Consider the following 21,117-nt stretch of genomic DNA (forward strand, 5'->3'; position numbering starts at 1 on the left):
ATGCAGCCCCCATGTTCTTGCTTTTTAAGCAACAAGCTTCCTCATCGGAAATTTTCATTATTTTGGTCTCCAATTTGTCCATTCCATCTATAATATTATTTTTATGGTTTAAGTGGCTTTTCCTTTTACTTTTCTTGTTCTGGTCGAGTCGTTGTGAGAAATTAATTAACAATTACAAATGAGTAGGGGGCTGGGTTTCAATAAATTAATTGAATGACAACGACGCCTGCCTTAATTTATTTTTGTTTATTGAGGACCTTGAGTCAATTAAAAATTAAACTAAACCCATGACTCGCCATATGCAATTCTTCGTAAAAAATATTAAATTGTCAAAGTGGCATAGTCTCATAGACATTACAATTTAATTACAAATAGGAAAAAACAAAAACTTTCTAAAAATAATTATAATATGAAATTATTAAAAAACAAATTCCATTTAAACCAAGGAAAATTAGTTTCTATCTCTGTGAGTTGACTTGCACTCTTCGATTTTTTTTTTTCATTTCATAGCTGCATATAAAAATAATAATATCTTAGAAAAAAACCTCGTATAACATATATATATATATATATATATATATATATATATATTATACGAGGTTTTTTTCTAAGATATATATATATATATATATATATAACCTTCTATAATTTTTTTAAAGAAAAGGATGGACCCTCTTGAATTGAGGCTTTGTTGAGATCTGTTCTCAAACAAGTTTCGCTCATTCTTTATGCTACTCTCTTTTAGCAAATCTACGAGTGCAAAGAAACTTGGAAGATTCCCCTCATTGCAAAAACTGCACATATATGAGATGTGTTTTGGGCATAATGTTATTCATTTGATGGATAAGGTGGATTTGCCCCTGAACTAGCTTCGATCAATCGAACTTGGGTCCAATTCATCAAATTGAATCTACACGTAACTCGCATTAAGTGGGTTTAATGTGCTCCGATTGATCGAATAGAGGAATAAGTGTGCAAATAGGTGAGATTCAATACATTTAATGCAACCTAAAACGTTTCGATCCATTGAACTCCTTTTAAGTCATGCAAGACAAGCCTAAAATACGCCTAAATAAGGGGAATTTTCTTCTAGGAGAAGGATAATTAAGTTTTCTTTAACTTTGTCTCGGTTATTATGCGTTAAAGCTTAAGCCTTTTTGTGTTGAAAGTGACTTGGTTTGTTGGATTGACTTTTTGAAGTGAAGTTTGATGGAGGGTGGTGCTTTATACGAGTATTGTATGAAGGGTTTAAATGTGTTGGTTATGTTGGTGTGAGATGTGTGTGTGGTTTTTTGGACAATTATTATTATTATTTTGGCGGGGAGACATGTGAACGATTTTGTCCTGTTGTTTCTCCTGTTTTAGAAAATTGATCTATGTCATTGGCAATTGATCTCTGATATTTTATGGCCGCATATGCTTAATTATTCGAGTTTTGAAAATTTAAATTGCTCTAATCCATTACGAAATTGACTAGCTATGATATGATTATTACTTTGACCGGCAAGGACCATGTTTTTAAGGAGAATGTTAGGTGTTTTTTTGGTGTTTTTTAGGTGGATATTATTTTTTAAAAACGCAAAAAAAAAAATTAAAAAAAAGTTGATGTCGTTTCTCTCACTTGGTTTTTAAAAAAATAATATTCACATGAGACTCGAAAAACACTAGAAAAACACTAATGACTAAGAGAGCACCTACCATTTTTCTAATGATGAGATGTTGAAAATGGTAACAATCGATCATGTGGGGTAGCAGCAAAAGGTTGGATGTGAGCTTGACTAGAGCAATAATCAATTGTGATGCACTACAATATCTGACTGACCATGAGCTCGATCTGGTAATGGGAGCGTGCTGCGTGACGGGACCATGGCCAGATAAGGTGGTAGCCATTGCCAATGAGTCGGCTGGAAATGGGCAAAAAACTAAGCCGACAATAATAGATTGATAATGGGCCACAATAGAACAAAGGCCAACTATGTGACAAAGAAAATGACTGAATTGGGCCCATAAAAGGGCAAAGAATCCGCCGAAAATAGGCATGGGTCAACATCAAAACCAACATTAAACCAAATAACCGGACTAACAAATCGCCATAAGATGGGTGACATGGGCCCAATTAAAGCCACTCTGGCCTTTTTCAACCAATTTTTTTTTTTTTTTTTTTTTTCACATTAGCTAAACAACTTGTCGTTTTGGGGTCATATTTTTTGATCCAGCTAAACGATTTCCTGTTTAGAATAGTTTAGAGGGCCTTTTTATATTTTTTTCATAAAAAAAAAAATAAAAAAAAAATAAAATAGCAGTTGGCGGGGAGAATAATACCGAAAGGTGTTTATTGGTGGTTAAGTTAATGATGGATTCAAAGGCAACTTATGTGGTGTGCAATAAGTAATAGCTTCTATTCAAATGTTTTGTCAACTTCCTGACCAGGACACCCATTATGACCAATGAAACCATTGAAAAGTTTTGGCTTATTTAACAATTTTAGTCATCTTAAAACCATTGAAAATGTTAATTTGTTTTGTTATCGTGGAGGTAATACCATTATTTTTTGTTTACTACTACTTAACAATTTTTTTCTCTAGGAATCACTACAAAAGAAGTTAAGAGTTAGGGACATTTTTAATTAAGGTGATATTTTAGGTCAAAAAACGACTCTATTTAATTAGGGACGCTTAAATAGGGGCATTTTGCAAATGTTACAAATAAAGTGACTAGAATTAAAATTAAGAATGTTCAAACAGTGAAAAATGTCCCTAAAAGGAGACATTTTAAAGGGGATGTGTGAACCGTGCAAGTCCCCTTTTAGAATTAGAGGTGTTACTATTCACACGTTTTCTTTTAAAAGGGGGCGTGTATAGTGCATGTCCCCTTTTAGAAGGGACTCACACATTCTTAATCTTTAAAAAATTAAAAAATTTCCCCAAAAAAAATTTATAATATATATATTAATTTTATTTTTTAAATAAAATCAATATAAATAATTTTTTTTAAAAAAATAAAAAATTAGAGGGCAGTAGCCACCCCTCGTTTGGGGCGAAGGCCACCCCGAATCTGCCCAGGGGTGGACTTAAGAAGGTTCCTTTGGCTTACGATTTAACTATTCAACTTTTAATTGCCGCGCTTCTTTCAATGACTACATTATATTTTAATTTCAATTTTTTTTTTTAAATTGCTTAAAAAAAAATTGCAAAAATTATAAATAATACTAATGAAAAATAATAATAAAAAAAAAAGGTTATAGAGGAATTCATTAAATTCGAAGCTCCATCCTTAAACTATTATCCAATTGATAATGTCCTCCAAAAACTTTCAATTAAGACAATGTCCGCCTCCAAAACTACAAAAAAAAATTTTATTTAATAATAAAAACAAAATCGTTGGAGCATGAATATCACGTGCAAAGGAACTATTGGCACGTAGGGGTGCATTGGCAGAGGTCTTGACGGATCTGTGATGGCGAATGGCAGATTTGTGGAACAGCAGGCAACCAAGTTGATCGAATGACAGTGGTGGCGCATGGCAGAACGACAGTACCTTTAGGCGGCACGTGCATGGAATCTCCAACGAGGATGCACTCAGCGACTTTGGAACAGTTGTCTTCCGAGGTTTCAATTAATGTAGTCATAAGCTCAAAACGATAATAGTAAGAGAGATAACCAAAAAAGATAGAGAGATTGCTTTTGCTGAAAATCGCAGCTGAAAAAGAATTGGAGAGGATGCTAGAAAATTAATAAATTTAAGAACGGTGATTCAGAACATGTGCTCTAATACCATGTTGAGAATAAGATTGTATATTGAATCACATTGAATACTGTAGAGAATGGGCATATATATATATAACCCATATCGGACAAACACTACATGTAATCTAATCGGATGAAATGTTTTTCTTGGTGTCAATTTCATTGACATTACTGAAAAATGGATGTGCAGTCTCCTTGACTAGAAATCAAATCATATCCCATGGATGTGCAAGCTCCTCTCATAGATTCCAGATTTATTTTTCCTCTAAAACTTCTACTCAAAAAAAAAAAAAATTAAAAAAAAAAAAAAAATCATACAGTAAACTTGAACATAAAAGACTCACAAGAACTTGCATTGGTATCATCCATTGTCATCTTCCTCATAAACTACTAGTTGATTTGGTATATGTGTCCAGTTTACTAGAAGAAGTAGCTTGGCTAGAAAGGCCTCTCCATAGAACAAATGCAGGGTGTTTTGGAGTTGGAATTGTTGCAGCTTCATTGTTAAGCATAACAATAACATTTGATATGGTGGGACGGTCACTTGGGTCTTCTTGTACGCATAAGAGGTCTCCTTGTACGCATAAGAGTCCAATATTTACGCACTTTACAAACTCATTTGCATTGCAAACTTCATGTAGAGCCGGGTCCACTAAATCCAACACCTTGTTTTCTCCCCACAACCTCCACGCTTGTGACAATTTTAAAATCATAATTGGAATGAAATATAAAATGACTCAAAAAAAAAAAAAATAGTGATTACGAAAAATTAAACACACTTACATAATCTATAAGGCTTCTGGCTAGTTCTGACTCATACAATCCCGTATTTCTTTTTCCACTTACAATCTCAAGTAGAACTACACCAAAACTAAAAACGTCGAATTTAACTGAGAAAAGTCCATCTATTACATACTCTGGAGACATATAGCCACTGCATGCCAATATTTATTAGTAGATAAGGTATGCACTTATTGTATATTCTTTGTTTAAACATAATATTTGGGATTGAAAATTGTGCTTACTAAGTTCCAACTACTCTGGTTGTATTTGCCCCGGTTTCTTTGCCTCCAACAATTCTTGCCAAGCTAAAGTCAGAAATTTTGGGGTTCATTTCCTCATCTAAAAGAATATTGCTAGTTTTCAGATCTCTATGGATGATCCTCAATCTGGAGTCGTGGTGAAGATAAACAAGCCCACGAGCTATTCCCAAAATGATGTTGATGCGCATTTCCCAATCCAAGCACATGCTTAGCTTTTGATCTTGCAAGTTTTCCATTTTCCATTCAATTATAGTTTTAGCAACAGTAACAAATTAACTTTTACTCAAACAAGAGATATATAGACTATCAAGCACTGCAAGATATTAGGAATTCAGTTTAGAGACCAACCATAGATAAATGAGTCTAAGCTTTTGTTGGGCATGTACTCATAGAGTAAAATCTTTTCATCTCCTTTTATGCAATATCCCTGAAGTCTAACAAGATTTCTATGTTGAAGTTTTGCAATCAACACCACCTCATTTTTAAATTCCTATAAGCCTTGTCCCGAGACACTTGAGAGTCTCTTTACCACAATTTCTTGACCTCCTGGAAATATGCCCTAAGACACCATACTCACAACGTTACCAATAACCATAAACTAGTTTACATGACCACTACAACAATTAATGTTGATGAAATTACCATGTATACAGGCCCATATCCCCCTTGCCTGAGCTTGTTGGCATCAGAGAATCTATTTGTAGCTAATAGAATGCTTTCCAAATCAAAAAATGGTACATATATGCCTTTTTCATCTTCTTTGAACTCTCTCAAGCCCATCAAGTCTTTGAGATGTCTTTCATGGTCTAATGTGCGAAGTACTCGATTTCTTTCCTCACTTCTTCTATTTTCTGAGTTTCGAAGATAACCATATATATTAGTTACAAGCTAGATATAATGACATGAAAGGATAATTAGTATTATTTTAATTCAAAGGGACAAAACCTCAGACCGTGCACGGCGTGCATTATGAAAAGCCATTACCTTCTTTCTTGGCCATCATTTTTCTCCATACAAATACACAAGTAATGGTACATGTGAGAGCAAACACACTTATAAGAGATACCACAACACTCAGAGGCAACCTGGCCTTCTTTCTTTTTGAAGGCTCTTCTAACGACGGAGGAAGATAACCTTCTACAAGAAAGAAATAGGACACCCGTTATGTTTATGAAAGTGAACAAGCTCCAATGGCTAAATCAAATGATGATAAATAAAATTCAAGATGTATTGTTGAGAATCATTTTTGCAATTGTAATATATTGTTAGGGCAAGGTTATCATGATATTGCTAAAGATGATTTTGAAAATTCTAGAAAACACCTCCCAATTTCTACGTAAAATTAGAGGTGATGATACATAAAGTAAAAGAATACTTTTTGAAAGCAAGATATGTGCTCAGTTCATCAGGGGTCCTAGCACAGAATCCTCCACCATCGCACTAGTCTTTCTTCAATAATAACAAAGTAGTCATAATCTTCCAGAGGTGTATATATGATTAGCATCCTAACCTTGAGTACAATTTAAAGTGGATCCATTCCATCGAAAGTTTTGGTTGCAAAGGCACCTCTTCTTTCCATCGCAAGTTGAATTTGGCCAATCCTTACAGTCTCTGGATGAATTACAGGTTGGGGCTTGTTGTGGGGGCTCCTAACTAATCTCTGCTACTTCTTTAACTTCAGTAAAATTGTATCTAATGCTAACCACCTTAAACGGAGATGACGCATTGAGCTGCAAATCGATCCATTCTGAATTTCTATCATATGTCCCATATCTGAGTTGGATGACAAATTTTCGTGTAATTGGATTGATACTCGCGACTCGATAGATGCCATTGGGCATTAGATTGAAGCTAACCTGGCCTGTTGAATAGTTGCAATCGAAACTGAAGTATATGGGGTCACCACAATTTGGTCCAGTGCTTAGCGAATAGGGGGATCAGGTTTGTGCCACAAGGCTCACAGTTCCTTGTGGTTGATTTTGCAAAGAAATAAGGTTTGAAATTGTAATTAAACATTAAAAAATGAGCTTTAGGCCGTGTGGTGTTATGAACCTATCTAGCATTATACATGGTAACGAGGTGCTTGATATGTAAAATACTTCTGTAAATACAGTGACAGCCCAAGGGTTGGAGGTGATTATGAACAAGCAATGTTAATTTCTTAAATTGTCTAACAAAATTTTGTGGATTTGAGGTTAACGTAATATCATAGTTAAGCAGTAAAAGAAAGACTAGTGCTATGCATTTAGAACTCCATACTAGCACGCACTTCCTTTTCCATATATATTAATTAGCCAAATCAGTGTCTATGGGTGCAATTCAGCTACTGAGTTAATTCCAGCACATTCGAATATGTAAAAGGAGTACCTATGTCAGATTTTGCTACGCGTGTTAGTTTATGTTTTTGGCACATTCGGTTTGCATGTAAGTTGATGAAAATGAGTTTCTTTGAAGGCCCTGTCTGGACCGCCAGAAGCAGGGTTCGGACCCAATATCCAGCAAGCTTACTTTGAAAGGCCTGTCCGGACCGCCAGAAGCCAAGTCCGGACCCAATATCCAGCAAGCTCACTTTGCATGGGCTGTTCGGACACATGGCTTGGCTGTCTGGACACCACGGGTTTACGCATATGTAACTCTAGCCGTGTCTGGACACATACTTATCCCTATCCGGACACAGCTGCTAAATTGCTGTTTATTTTCTATTTAAACAATCTGTTTTGCCCATTATGAGGTACGTATTTTGAGAGCAAATACTGAAAGCTTAGAGAGAGATATTGTTCTAGTTTCTATGAGTAAAGATTAAATACGTGAAGCCAATCGGAGTTCCGGTGAAAGGAAATCTTATAGAAGAATTGTGCCAGATGTTCTGGAAAGGGCTACTGCGGTAGAAGTCAAGTGGATCACTTGTCGTGTGAAAGGAAGAGTCAATTGCAAAGGTTTTGTAATTCTTCTTGTATTCCTTATTCTTCTTATAGTGGATTGATTTCCTGGGTTTCGCTGTCCGGTTTTACATTTAGAGAGTTCTCTAAATGGTTTCCTCTTCGTAACCAAATATCTGTGTTCTTGATTGTTCATTACATATCTGTGTTTGGTTGAATATTAACTGTTAGGTTAGATCTTATTCCGTTTAATCTGAGTGAAACATCTAGGCAGTTGAATAGGAGTCAGTTGGAGTCGTATTTAGGTTTTTCAATTGGTATCAAAGCAGGTTCACTCTGTGAAGGAATTATTTCCTGAGTGTGATCCGAGACTCCATATCAAATGTCTCATACTGTTGCTCCTAATTCCCTTCCTGTCTTTGACGAAGCTACTTATACGCTTTGGAAAATTCGTATGAGAGCGTACTTTAAATCCATTAACGTTTGGCATATTGTTGAATCTGGATGGACACGTCCAGATGAAGCAATAGCTGAATGGACAACGAAGGAAAAGAATAATGCTACTGCTAATGACAAAGCTATAAATGCTATTTACATATCTGTTTCAAATGAGGAATTCTCAAGAATATCTAGATGTGAGATAGCTAAGGAAGCTTGGGAAACTTTAGAAATCACATATGAAGGAACTAAGGTTGTTAGAACTTCAAAAATTCAAATGTTGGTTTCTCAGTTTGAGGATATTAGAATGCAGGAAGATGAAACTTTTGATGAATTCTACTCAAAGCTTACTGTCATTAGAAACTCTACTATTAATTTAGGAAAGAAAATAGATGATGCTAAAGTGGTGAAAAAAATCTTAAGGTCTTTACCTGAGAGGCTTATACCTCAAATTGCTGCTACACAACAGAGCAAGGACTTAGATACTGTGAGAGTAGAAGAACATGTAGGTTCTCTTCAGACTTTTGAGCTAATTCTACCCAAACATAAGAAAACTAAAAACATTGCTCTTAAGGTGAAAAATGTTAAGGTCAATTCTTGTGGTTCGTTTGATGAGGATTCTGAGGATGATGAAGAATTTGCCATGTTTGCTAAAAAATTTAGAAAAATCTTTAGACCCGCGAATGGAAAGTTTAAAAATAGGGACTCAAAAGTATTTGTAAAACCTAGAGGTGAAGTTAGAGGTAATCCACGAGAGAACTTAGAGACCGATCAGAAGGATAGGTTTACTAGTAGACGCAAGTGTCATGAATGTGGGGGTCGGGGTCACATTCGAATTGAATGTGCAAACCTGAGAAAGTCCAAAGGTAAAGCTTTTAATGTCACTTAGAGTGATGAGTCGGATGATGAGAAATCTGGAGAAGAAGTTGAAGGAGAAGTGAATTATCTAGCTTTTACTGCTTCCTATGATAATGATTATAAGACTGTTAACTCACCTCATATGCTAAACAAGTAACGAGAAGTGAATTATCTAGCTTTTACTGCTTCCTATGATAATGATTATAAGACTGTTAACTCACCTCATATGCTAAACAAGTCTGAAATTGAATTTGATGATGAGGTGGATTTACAAATTGCTTATACTAACTTGTTTGTGGAATGTGATAAATTGAAGAAGCTGAACTTGAGAAAGAGAGATTAATGAAATCTATGGATGAATGTCTAGCTATTCGAAACACCTTGACTTGTGAAAACCTCATGTTGATTGCTAAAGTTAAATCCCTGGAAAAGGATTTGAATGATTCCAATGATCATTTAAAGAAATTTTCTAGTGATAAATTGAATCAAATGTTAGGAAATCATAAACATTCATATGACAGGACTGGATTGGGTTTTAATAAACATGATGATTCATCTTCTTCAAATGTTGCTACCACTTCTAAAATTATGTTTGTGAAACCTAAAATGAAAGATGTGGTGATTGAGAACTCTTGTTTACCTAAAGAAACCTCAGAAGATGTGACCAAGAAGAATAAGTTAAAATTCAAGGTCCCGGTAAGGACTAACTTCAATTCCAAGTTTATCCCTACGTGTTATCACTGCGGTGTCAAAGGTCATACTTGACCAAATTGTTTTCAAATTAAGGCTAAACAACCATGGTCTCAGCAGAATATCCCTAGACTAGATGAACCTGGAATTGGGAATCAACTAAAGGTTTTAACTGCTCAAGTGAAACTCATTAGTGAAAAGTTAGCAGCTTTGTCTAATTCTGTTGATGTAAAAGATATGTCTAATTTGATTGACAATCATGTGAAAACACCTCCTCAAAAGGAACAGGTCTGGGTTAAAAAGAAAGATCATCTATGCTTAGTTGCTCATACTGCCTGAAGTGTGCTTAACTCATGTTTGTGATTTCTGGATAGTGGCTGTTCCAAACATATGACAGGTGATAAGTCTCTATTCAAAGAACTTAAAGAAGGCAGAGGAGGTGGAAGCATCACTTATGGAGATGGCAGCAAATCGAAGGTGATCGGTTAAGTAATTGTGGAAATTTTCGATGCTCCTACTCCGCAAGAAGTGTTGTATGTTGAAGGACTCAAGGCAAATTTATTGAGAATTAGTCAGTTTTGTGATTATGATCTAGTGGTTCAGTTCTCTAAGAAAGAATGCAGCATGTTTGACTCTCAAGGAAAATGGTTGATGGGAGGAGAACACATTGTTGACAATTGCTATTGTCTCTCCTCAAAATCTCAAATAAACTGCAACAAGGCAACCATGGACACTTGAGAATTGTGGCATCAACGGTTGGGGCATCTAAATTTTCATGATCTAGTCAAAGTCTCAAAGACAGAAGCCATAGCTAATTTACCAAAGATTCATCAAGCTGATAAAGGAAAGTGTGGACCATGTCAATTGGGAAAACAAACTAGAACTCCACACAAAAAGACTACATGTATTTTTACCTCTAGAAACTTCGAGCTTCTTCACATGGATCTCATGGGGCCTACACGGACAGCTAGTTTGGGAGGCAAGAAATACATTATGGTGGTTGTAGATGACTTCTCTCGATATACATGGGTAATTTTGTTAACAGAAAAATATGAGGCATTTGAACAAGCTTAGATCTTGTTCAAGAAAATACAAAATGAACAAGACTATCTCATCAAACGACTCCGTAGTGATCATGGCAGAGAATTCGAGAATTCCAGTTTTGAAGATTTTTGTGCTCAACATGGTATCCAACAAGAATTCTCATCTCCCATAACTCCTCAACAAAATGGGGTAGAAGAATGGAAAAATCGAGTCATTTAGGAAATGGCTAGAGTCATGATACATGCTAAGAATTTGGCACAACATTTCTGGGGAGAAGCAGTCCATACGGCATGTCATATTGTCAATCGAGTTTTTCTCAGACCAACAACTAACAAGACACCATATGAGCTATGACAAGGCAAGATGCCCATTGTCAAATACTTTCGGGTGTTCTGAAGTATGTGCTACATTCTTCGTGACCGGGAGAACTTGGGAAGTTTGATTCAAAGAGTGACGTAGGTATTTTTCTTGGGTATTCCACTACAAGTTGAGCTAGTCGAGTGTATAACACAAGGACTAAGTCAGTGATGGAATCAGTCAATGTTGTCATCGATGATGAAACTACCAATGATCACCTTGTGGAAGAAGAACCTCATGTTGAGGGGGAGCAAGTTGGTATTTCTGATAAGACTCATGAACCTCCTAGTCCAACTGTTTTAGCAGTCCGTACGTCAATATCTTCAGCTGCAGAAGACAAGACTCCTTCACCAATTTCAAATATGGTTTCTCACGAGTTAAACTTAATCACCCTAGAGAAAATTTGCTGGGAAACGTTAATAAAGGTCTACGACTGCGAAATAGGGTGGTTAATCAAGTCTCTTATTCCTATTATCTTTCTCAGATTGAGCCAAAGAAAGTTAATGAGGCATTAGAAGATGAGAGTTGGGTTGCTGCTATGCATGATGACCTCAATCAGTTTGTTCGGAATGATGTGTGAAATTTGGTTCCAAGACCAAAAGATCAAAATATCATCGGCACTAAATGGATATTCAAGAATAAATCTGATGAGCATGGTACAATGGTAAGAAACATGGCTAGATTGGTAGCTCAGGGATACACTCAAGTTGAAGGAGTGGATTTTGATGAGACGTTTGCACAAGTAGCCAGATTGGAATCCATCATAATTTTGTTGAGCATTTCATGTCATTTCCAGATAAATTGTATCAGATGGACATCAAGAGTGCTTTTCTTAATGGCATTCTTCAAGAAGAAGTGTATGTAGCACAGCCAAAAGGATTTCAAGATCCTAAATATCCGGAACATGTTTACAAGCTGAAAAAGACACTCTATAGATTGCAACAAGCTTCGAGAGCATGGTATGAGCGTCTAACAACATATCTTCTTGCACATGGGTTTATTCGAGGACAAGCTGACTGTACGTTGTTCATCCATGGGAAAGGCGGCCAACAACTCATTGTCCAAATATATGTTGATGACATTATTTTTGGCTCTACGGTCGACTCATATGCTCATCAATTCTCTAAGGAAATGAAACAAGAGTTCGAAATGAGTATGGTTGGTGAATTGACTTACTTTCTAGGCTTTCAAGTCCAGCAATCCACCAAAGGTATCTTTGTGTCTCAACCAAAGTATGCCAAAGATCTTGTGAAAAGATTCGGTTTGGATGGAAAAAGTCATGCTCACACACCCATGAGTACAAGTGTTAAGCTGAGTGTAGATGTGGCTGGGAAATCTGTTGACCAAACTTGGTACAGAAGCATGATAGGCTGTCTACTTTACCTTACAGCTAGCCGACCAGATATATCTTTCAGTGTGGGTGTATGTGCTCGATTTCAAGCTAATCCAAAGGAATCCCATCTGACAATAGTTAAACGGATCTTCAGGTATGTAAATGGCATTGTCAATTTTGGTATTTATTTTTCTACTAACACAAATCTTGAGCTTGCAGGCTATTCTGATGCTGACTGGGCCAGTAATGCGGATGATTGAAAGAGTAAATCTGGCGGTTGTTTTTATGTGGGTACAAACTTGGTCGCCTGGATGAGTAAGAAACAAAACTCCATTTCTCTTTCTACTGCTGAGGCCGAATATATAGCTACTGGGAGTTGTTGCACACAGCTAATCTGGATGAAACAACTTCTTGCGGACTATGGATTTGCTCAAGGGAAGATGATTGTCTACTGTGACAATACTAGTGCCATAAATATCTCGAAGAATCTGGTCCAACATTCACGCACGAAACACATTGACATTCATCATCATTTCATCCGTGACTTGGTGGAGACCCAGGTGGTATCTCTTGAATTTATGCCTACTAAACATCAATTAGCTGACCTGTTTACAAAACCCCTAAATAGATCTAGGTTTAAGTATCTCAGGAATGCTATTGGTGTATACGATCTTTCATGATCGTATACATAGAACATGCCTAGAAATTAAGCATATTGATATTTTTCCTTTGCTGTTCTAGGGCATTGTGTTTGTTTTTGCTGTTTTTTTTTTTTTTTTCTATGTGTTATTTCTGTGATATTTTTTCCCTTGTTCGGTGGTCATTATCTCATGTATTGTTCCCAAATGCATGTCTTACATATGAGTGGGGTCAATAATTCAACAATTTACATATAATGTTTCATATGTTTTATGATCTGCCTTGTTCTTCTGAATACTGTTGAGGGAGTAAGAGTCAGTTTTTCTCATGTTCGAAGTTGTGCACTCTTTGCCCCTATTAAGTTTGTATTTTTGATTTGTGTTTGGGAATTCGGATCAAACAATTTTTTTTGGAAGATGGGTAGTGTCAATTCTATCCACTTGACCAACTCGTTAGTTGAACCTAGCTCCTAAACATTCCGGCATTTTCTTCAATAAAAAAAAAAATGCTCAAAGCATAAAATATGCTCAAATGACTTATGTTTGCTTCTATATGTCCCTATAAAAAGAATCAATGATCAAATCATTGCAGAAATAGATGGTTAGTAAAGGACATGATGAAAAATGAATGATTAGTCTCAGGGGGAGTGTATCGGATGAGGGAATCTAGGTCCTAACATTATAAGGTTTGACTGTGGCTTGAATCAGACTATTTGTCTTTCATTTACAAAATGTCTGTCTAGATTTGCCTTCCACTGATGAAATCTTATTTAATGGGAGTTTTCACACACTACACCTTTCGCATGAGTTTTCTGAGCTATTGCTTACTTTGTTGAATTCACAGAACAAGGGTCCTTCATGCATATGGTACATTTATAGTGTGTGTGTAGTATGTTTATCACTCTGTATTGATAAGATATTCATAAGGACATGCATGAGTTATTGGGTATCTATACAAGTTGTCTTTTATTTTTAAATAATAAAAAAAAAATTAATTTTTTTTTTGTTTTCTTTTAAATTTGAGGGGGAGGATGTCCGGACACGTCACTTACCTGTCTGAACACGCCTATCGTGTTTTTTCTTTTAAAAGCCTGAACACTCTCATTTTTCCCCCTCTCTCTCTCTCTCTCTCGGCCGAAGTACTCCTTGCTTCAATTTTTTTTCTTCGTTTTTTTTTGCTCTGTGACTCCATCGTTCATCTTAAAGTCTCAATCCTTTCCATCGCACAAGGTATGTCTTCTAAACTTGCATTTTGTCTTCTTTCTAGTTTGTTTTAGAATCCAATCGATAGGGTTTGAAAGTTGGGTTCAAAAGTGCAAATTCGAATTGATTGACTGTTTTTTGATAATTTCTTTACTTCTCATCTGCTTGTGGCATAGTACATAATCTGTGATGTATTTAGGAATGGGTAGTTCATCTCTTGACCGTATTTTCCAAGTCCAAAATTTTATGCCTAACATGTGTTTGATAAAATGCCTAAAAGATCTTTTTGAGCTATTTTGCTCAATTTCTTTACTTAAATTGCTCTTATTCAATGTTATGGGTATTTAGATATTGGTTGGGATGTGATTAGACAAGATATTTTCATTATTCATGAACTCTTTCTAATGTTATAATCAATGCCTATCATCTGTTCGATAAAATGTCAAAAAGAAGTCTTTTTGCATTTATTTAAGTTTTTCTTCTTGAAATAAGTAATTTCTGTTGTGTTCAACATTTAGAATTTGTTTATGGTGCATGTACCTCATTTGTGGGATCACATGTTTCATATTCATATAATTCATAGTTTTGACAAAATGACAAATTCAAGTAATTTATGTTATTGTTTTGGCATTTACTTCCTTCTTTGGGGTTTGACTGGAGAAAATGGTTTATCCATTGTCGGAATCCACACCTAGGAGGAAGCAAACTCAAGAAGAAAAATCAATATTACAAGACAAAGTTCTGACACGCAACATTGTGATTGAGCGTGGAGTAGAGCAAAATGATCTTCTTGTTAAACCCTTTCGGTTCATTTATGAGATATTCCACGCCAATAAATGGACATCTTTGTTCATTCCTGTGAATGCATACAATAGTTGGTTCGGGAATTTTACTACAACATCGAAGATATTGATTTGGTTGGTGACCCGTCATTCAAGACCAAGGTCTCAGAGAAAACTCTCATTATCACTCCTGATTTGATAAGTGAAGTTACTGGGATTCCCTTGACAAATGAGAAGCCACTTCCATTTCTGGAGACCGAGCCACAACCAACTAAAGATGAAATCATGGCAGTTCTTAATCCTAGGAGGGAGCATGTATGGGACGAAGACAAGAAAAAAATTCCTATTGGATATGTGCGGGGTCCAGAGAGGTTGTTGACTCGGATTATGCTGCAGAATATCTGGCCGATCTCTCGAAATAGTCATGTGACCATTGAACGAGCAATGATGATTTATGGCATCATTCGGCGTGTTGAATTTTGCTTATGTACTCATATGGTGTTGACAATGATTGAGCTTCATGAAGACCATTCTATTGCATTACCATATGGCGCCCTCATCAAAAAGATCTAACAAGCCACATTGCCTAAAATTGCTGGGAATAAACATGTGGAATCTCTTGAAGGGTATTTTGGAAAAGCAACAATGACGAAATCAAATGCTCAACTTCAGAGGCTTCCCGCTCCAGCTGACCCTGCTCCTCCAATCATTCTAGATCCTCTAGCTGTGTCCTCCTCGGGATCATCAGATGTTTCCAATCAATTAAATAAAATAATTGAATTACTTCAAGCTCAAGGCCTAAGCATCGAAGCTATCAACAAACGCCTAACGACTTTGGAGCAAGATGTGAAGCAAATCAAGGACAGCCTTTGACAACACTACTCTTAATTTTTGTTTGCTTTGTTTACAAGACACATGAAATTTTGTTTTGGGACTATTTCTATTTATTGTGTCTATTTTTTTTTTTTTCAGATTTAATGGGTTAGTTATTTTTTTTAACTCTAGAATTCCATTAAATTTTTTTTGTGCTTCCTTTTGTCCTTTAGTGACAAAAAGGGGGAGTTTATGTGTCATTTTCATTTATATTTTTTTTTGTCCTCGAATGGCCAAAGGGGGATTTTGTTAGTTTATGTTTTTGGCACATTTGATTTGCATGTAAGTTGATGAAAATGAGTTTCTTTGAAGGCCGTGTCTGGACCGCCAAAAGCTGGGTTCGGATCCAATTTCCAGCAAGCTTACTTTGAAGGGCCTGTCCGGACCGCCAAAAGTAGGGTCCGGACCCAATAGCCAGCAAGCTTATTTTGAAGGGCCTGTCCGGACCGCCAAAAGCCGGGTTTGGATCCAATATCTAGCAAGCTCACTTTGCATGGCCTATCCGGAACGCCAAAAGCCAAGTCCGGACCCAATATCCAGCAAGCTCACTTTGCATGGCCTGTCCGAACACATGGCTTGGCTGTCCCAACACCACGGGTTTACGCATATGTAACCTTAGCCGTGTCCGGATATATACTTATCCATGTCCGGACACAGCCACTAAATTGCTATTTATTTTCTATTTAAACAATCTGTTTTGTCCATTATGAGGTACATATTTTGAGAGCAAATGCAGAAAGCTTAGAGAGAGATATTGTTCTAGTTTATGTGAGTAAAGATTAAATACGTGAAGCCAATCAGAGTTCTGGTGAAAGGAAATCTTATAGAAGAATTGTGCCAGATGTTCTGAAAAGGGCTACTGCGGTAAAAGTCAAGTGGGTCGCTTGTCGTGTGCAAGGAAGAGTCAATTGCAGAGGTTTTGTAATTCTTCTTGTATTCCTTATTCTTCTTATAGTGGATTGATTTCCTGAGTTTGGCTGCCCCGGAGAGGTTTTACATTTAGAGAGTTCTCTAAATGGTTTCCTCTTCGTAACCAAATCTCTGTGTTCTTGATTATTCATTACATATCTGTGTTTGGTTGAATATTAATTGTTAGGTTAGATCTTATTCTGTTTAATTTGAGTGAAACATCTAGGCAGTTGAATATGAGTCGTTTGGAGTCGTATTTAGGTTTTTCAACGCGGATAGAGAGGTTACAACCGCTTGCATACTCCTCTTGCAGATCGCTTACATCCTCAGTCCAAATCTTGCAAATGTCCCTACTAGTAGTGGTTTCACCTCCTTGGCTGCTGTTTTTAGCTACCTCATATGAATAAGTTTGGCACCGGCAGATCTCAAGGCAATACTTTATGCAATCTGTTTCATTCTTAACCTTGAAATATTTAGAGTCTGGTTCGCTCACTTTCACCATCTTTAAGCTCAAGAATGTGTCATTCGCGTCACATGATGTCGAATATCTGGTGCATCCATCAGAAAAATTTCTAGAGTTCCAATTCTTCGGGTCACTAGGGTTGAACCCTGGCAAACACTTGCATGCTATCGTATCCTTAAAATTGCAGCTGCCAAATTTCCCACAGCTACATTTATCATCTGGCACCCCCCATATCCATTTCGAAGACCAAAGATGATTTTGATTCTCCCCGGTCAGATACTTTAATTGCCCATTGTAATCCATCACCAACCTTGTGGAATTTTTGAGATAGGAGTTCCTGCTGAAATTTGACAATAAGTACGCTACGTCTTATGGCATTTCATTTATCCTATATAATTTACCTGAATTAATATCCTGTTCTCTCCCAATAAAACCCAGTACCTCTTGTGAGATGACGTATTTGTCCTCTTCTTCTTGATCTTGCTTAAACGTGAATTGCCCACTTCTCTGGTCACCATCACCTTTCCATGAAGTCAACTTCAGCTCTTTATAGATCTTCATACCTGGAAGAAATGTATCAGTCAGATGTTTAAAGCTCTCCCACTGAACCTTCGCCAACTGATCATCATCATCGCTTAAGACCAGGTTTCCAGAAGCCATGAGCTTCACAGTCATAGATTGATATGTAGACGGATAAGCCTCATTACCTACACTCCAATAAAGCTTTCGAGTATTAATATCCCATACTTGAAGCTTGCCATCTTCTGCAATTCCAAAAGAAACTCCAGTGGAACCATGAAGTACAGGGTTGTCTCGGTTGGCAACCCATACAACTGTTTCTGGATCATTTTTGTACCATATCCCAACGAACGTATTGTGGGTAGAGCTTCTGATAGTGGTAAAGAATCCCAGTACAAACGTTCCTCCACTGGAGACAGGGGTTGTTTTCCAGTAATCTACTTGCCTTGCTTCAAAGTGTCTCTAGCATAGCAATCCACAGAACAAGAACACAACAGGAGTATGTACAAGGAAAAGATGGAGTAACTTGTAGAAAATATACTACACTTGATTTTTCTTCCATGGCTTACCATTACGAATAAAGCATGCAGAGATTTTGGCACCATACTGAGGTTGCTTCTCATCTCGTTGTACCTTTAAATTTGGACTGACAATCCAATCTGAAACTAAGACTAAACAAATTAACGATTGACTGGTTGTATAACTTTTTTCCACCTACCACTATATCTATTTCTTACTACACTTGATTTTTCTTCCATGGCTTACCATTACGAATAAAGCATGCAAAGATTCTGGCACCATACTGAAGATTCTTATCATCTCGTTGTACCTTCGAATTTGGACTGATAATCCAATCTGAAACTAAGACTAAGCAACTTAACGATTAACAGGTTGCATAACTTTTTTCCACCTACCACTATATCTATTTCTCTACCTCTACGGAGGCTTCATGTTGCATATCTTCTTCTTCTAATCTTCTTGGAATTGTTCATTCAAAGTTTCAATTTTCAACCTGTCTTCACTAGCCATGGGCCCTCTCTTACATAGATATGAGAGGTGTTGTATTTTTGTGTTGGAATTGTTCATTCGAGGTTTCAATTTTCAACCTGTCTTCACAAGGCGTGGGCCTTTTTTTTTTAAAGGAATTAATTCAATCTCATTCATTGATAAACGTGCATAAAGCTCAAATAACACAGAGCAAAAGCTCTGAAGCAACTATAGCTGAAGTTACGAGGTTACAAGCGTTAAAGATGACGTATTACATTCTAGACTCAAACAAAATCCACTAACCTATGACTAATTTTTAAAATAAACAGCAGATCTGCGGCAAACAGACTCAAACCAATGCATAAGTAGGTCTTATTTCTCGGCATTGAGGGTAGAAAACCACAAGCCAAAGCTCATCTTCCTCAACCCGAAAGCCATGATAACATTCACATCCACAACCCAAAGGTTTGGACTAAAGCAACAAACCCGGCAGGCATCAGGCATGGGCCCTCTGAATTGTTAATGTAATCTGTAGGCTGTGGTGTAAATCAGGGGTACTATTCAACCGGCCGGCCAAAGTAGGGTTCCCACAGCCGGGGGGCCACTAAACCGAACCGGAGCCACTACCGGTCCCAAATGCTTTCGATTTGGTGAGACGCGTCACCGGATGGCTGATTGCCGCAAGGGAGAGAAATATGGTAATGGCCTACTTATTGACTCTAGAGAAGGCATGGGTGAGCAAGGAGAAGAGGAGGAATAAGAAGCAAACTTTGATGATTTTGGTGGAGCCGACGAAGAATTTGTCACCGGGGATGACACCCATTTATTTATGGTTAGGAGGGTGTGTTATATGCCTTGAAAAGTGGAGAGGGACGACGGTCAGCGCCACAATATTTTCCACACGACTTTCACACTTGGAGGTAAGAGATGCAAGCTTGTCATTGATGGGGGCAGCTGTGAGAACGTCATGGTGGAAGAAGCAGTCCAAAAGTTGGGCCTTGAGATGGAGAAGCACCCTGCACCATATCGCTTGGAGTGGCTCAAGAAAGGAAACGAGGTAATTGTATCTAAACTTTGCCTTGTGAATTTCTCCATTGGAAACAAGTATAAGGATAAAGCATGGAGTGACGTGATGGCTATGGATGCATGCCACATATTACTCAGGAGATCATGGCAATACGATAGGAATGCTCATCATGACGGGAGGAAGAATACCTACAGTTTTTTGGTGGACAATGTGAAGCTCACTCTCCTACTTTATCTGAGAGACGGACCCAAACCTTCAAAAGGGACGCGTCAAACTTTGTTGGCCAGACACAAGTTTCTTAAGGAGATGTTAAAGTCTGATTGTGGGTATCTATTGGTGGGTAAAGAAGGCAACGAGATATGAGAGATTCCGGAAGGGGCCAAGGGCTTAGTAGAAGGGTTAGCAGACGTCTTTCAAGCGGAGTTACCCGATCAATTACCTCCCTTTCGTGACATCCAACATCAAATTGACTTAGTGCCGGGATCGAGTCTACCTAACCGGCCACACTACTGCATGAGTCCCAAAGAGCATGAGGAGTTGAGGCGACAAGTGGAGGGATTATTGGCCAAGGGGCATATTCAAGAGAGTTTGAGCCCGTGTGTGGTACTAGCTTTACTTACTCCCAAAAAGGATGGTTCGTGGCGGATGTGCATGGATAGTCGGGCCATCAAGAAGATCACTGTGAGGTACCGATTTCCTATTCCCCGATTGGATGATTTGTTGGATCAGTTGAGCGGGCCAACAACCTTCACCAAGCTTGATTTAAGGAGTGGGTATCATCAAATTTGGGTGCGGCCAAGTGACAAGTGGAAGACAACGTTTAAAACACGAGAGGGCCTCTATAAATGGTTGGTGATGCCCTTCGGGTAATCTAATGCACCTAGCACCTTCATGAGTGTGATGAATCAAGCTTTTCGACCTTTTATTGGGAAGTTCATAGTGGTTTACTTCGATGACATCCTTATTTACAGCCCCGATAAAGAGACACACATTCAACATGTGAAGGATGTACTTCAAGTGCTCCGGAAAGAGAAGTTCTGAGCATCACCAACCAAGTGCTCATTCATGACAAATTCGGTGCTTTTTCTTGGTTATGTGGTGTCTAAGGAAGGGTTGGCGGTGGATGAGTCCAAGGTGGTAGCCGTGCAGGATTGGCCCATACCCACTACTTTACATGAGGTGAGAAGTTTCCATGGGTTGGTTTCGTTTTCTAGGCGTTACATCCATGATTTTAGCACCATCATGGTGCCTATCACGGAATGTATGAAAGCTGGAAAGTTCTCGTGGAGTGAGGTGGCTACTGAAGCTTTTGAGTTGATTAAGCTCAA

The 21,117-nt window shown here is 37.5% G+C and overlaps 1 pseudogene; it reads right to left on the reverse strand.

The window, feature by feature from the left end:
• Positions 1-4,117: 4,117 nt before the first annotated feature.
• Positions 4,118-18,347, reverse strand: LOC148585258 (G-type lectin S-receptor-like serine/threonine-protein kinase At4g03230; annotated as a pseudogene).
• Positions 18,348-21,117: the final 2,770 nt, after the last annotated feature.

The sequence above is a fragment of the Corylus avellana genome, chromosome 5, assembly GCF_965113065.1.
Source record: "Corylus avellana chromosome 5, dhCorAvel1.hap1.2, whole genome shotgun sequence".
Classification (NCBI taxonomy): domain Eukaryota; kingdom Viridiplantae; phylum Streptophyta; class Magnoliopsida; order Fagales; family Betulaceae; genus Corylus; species Corylus avellana.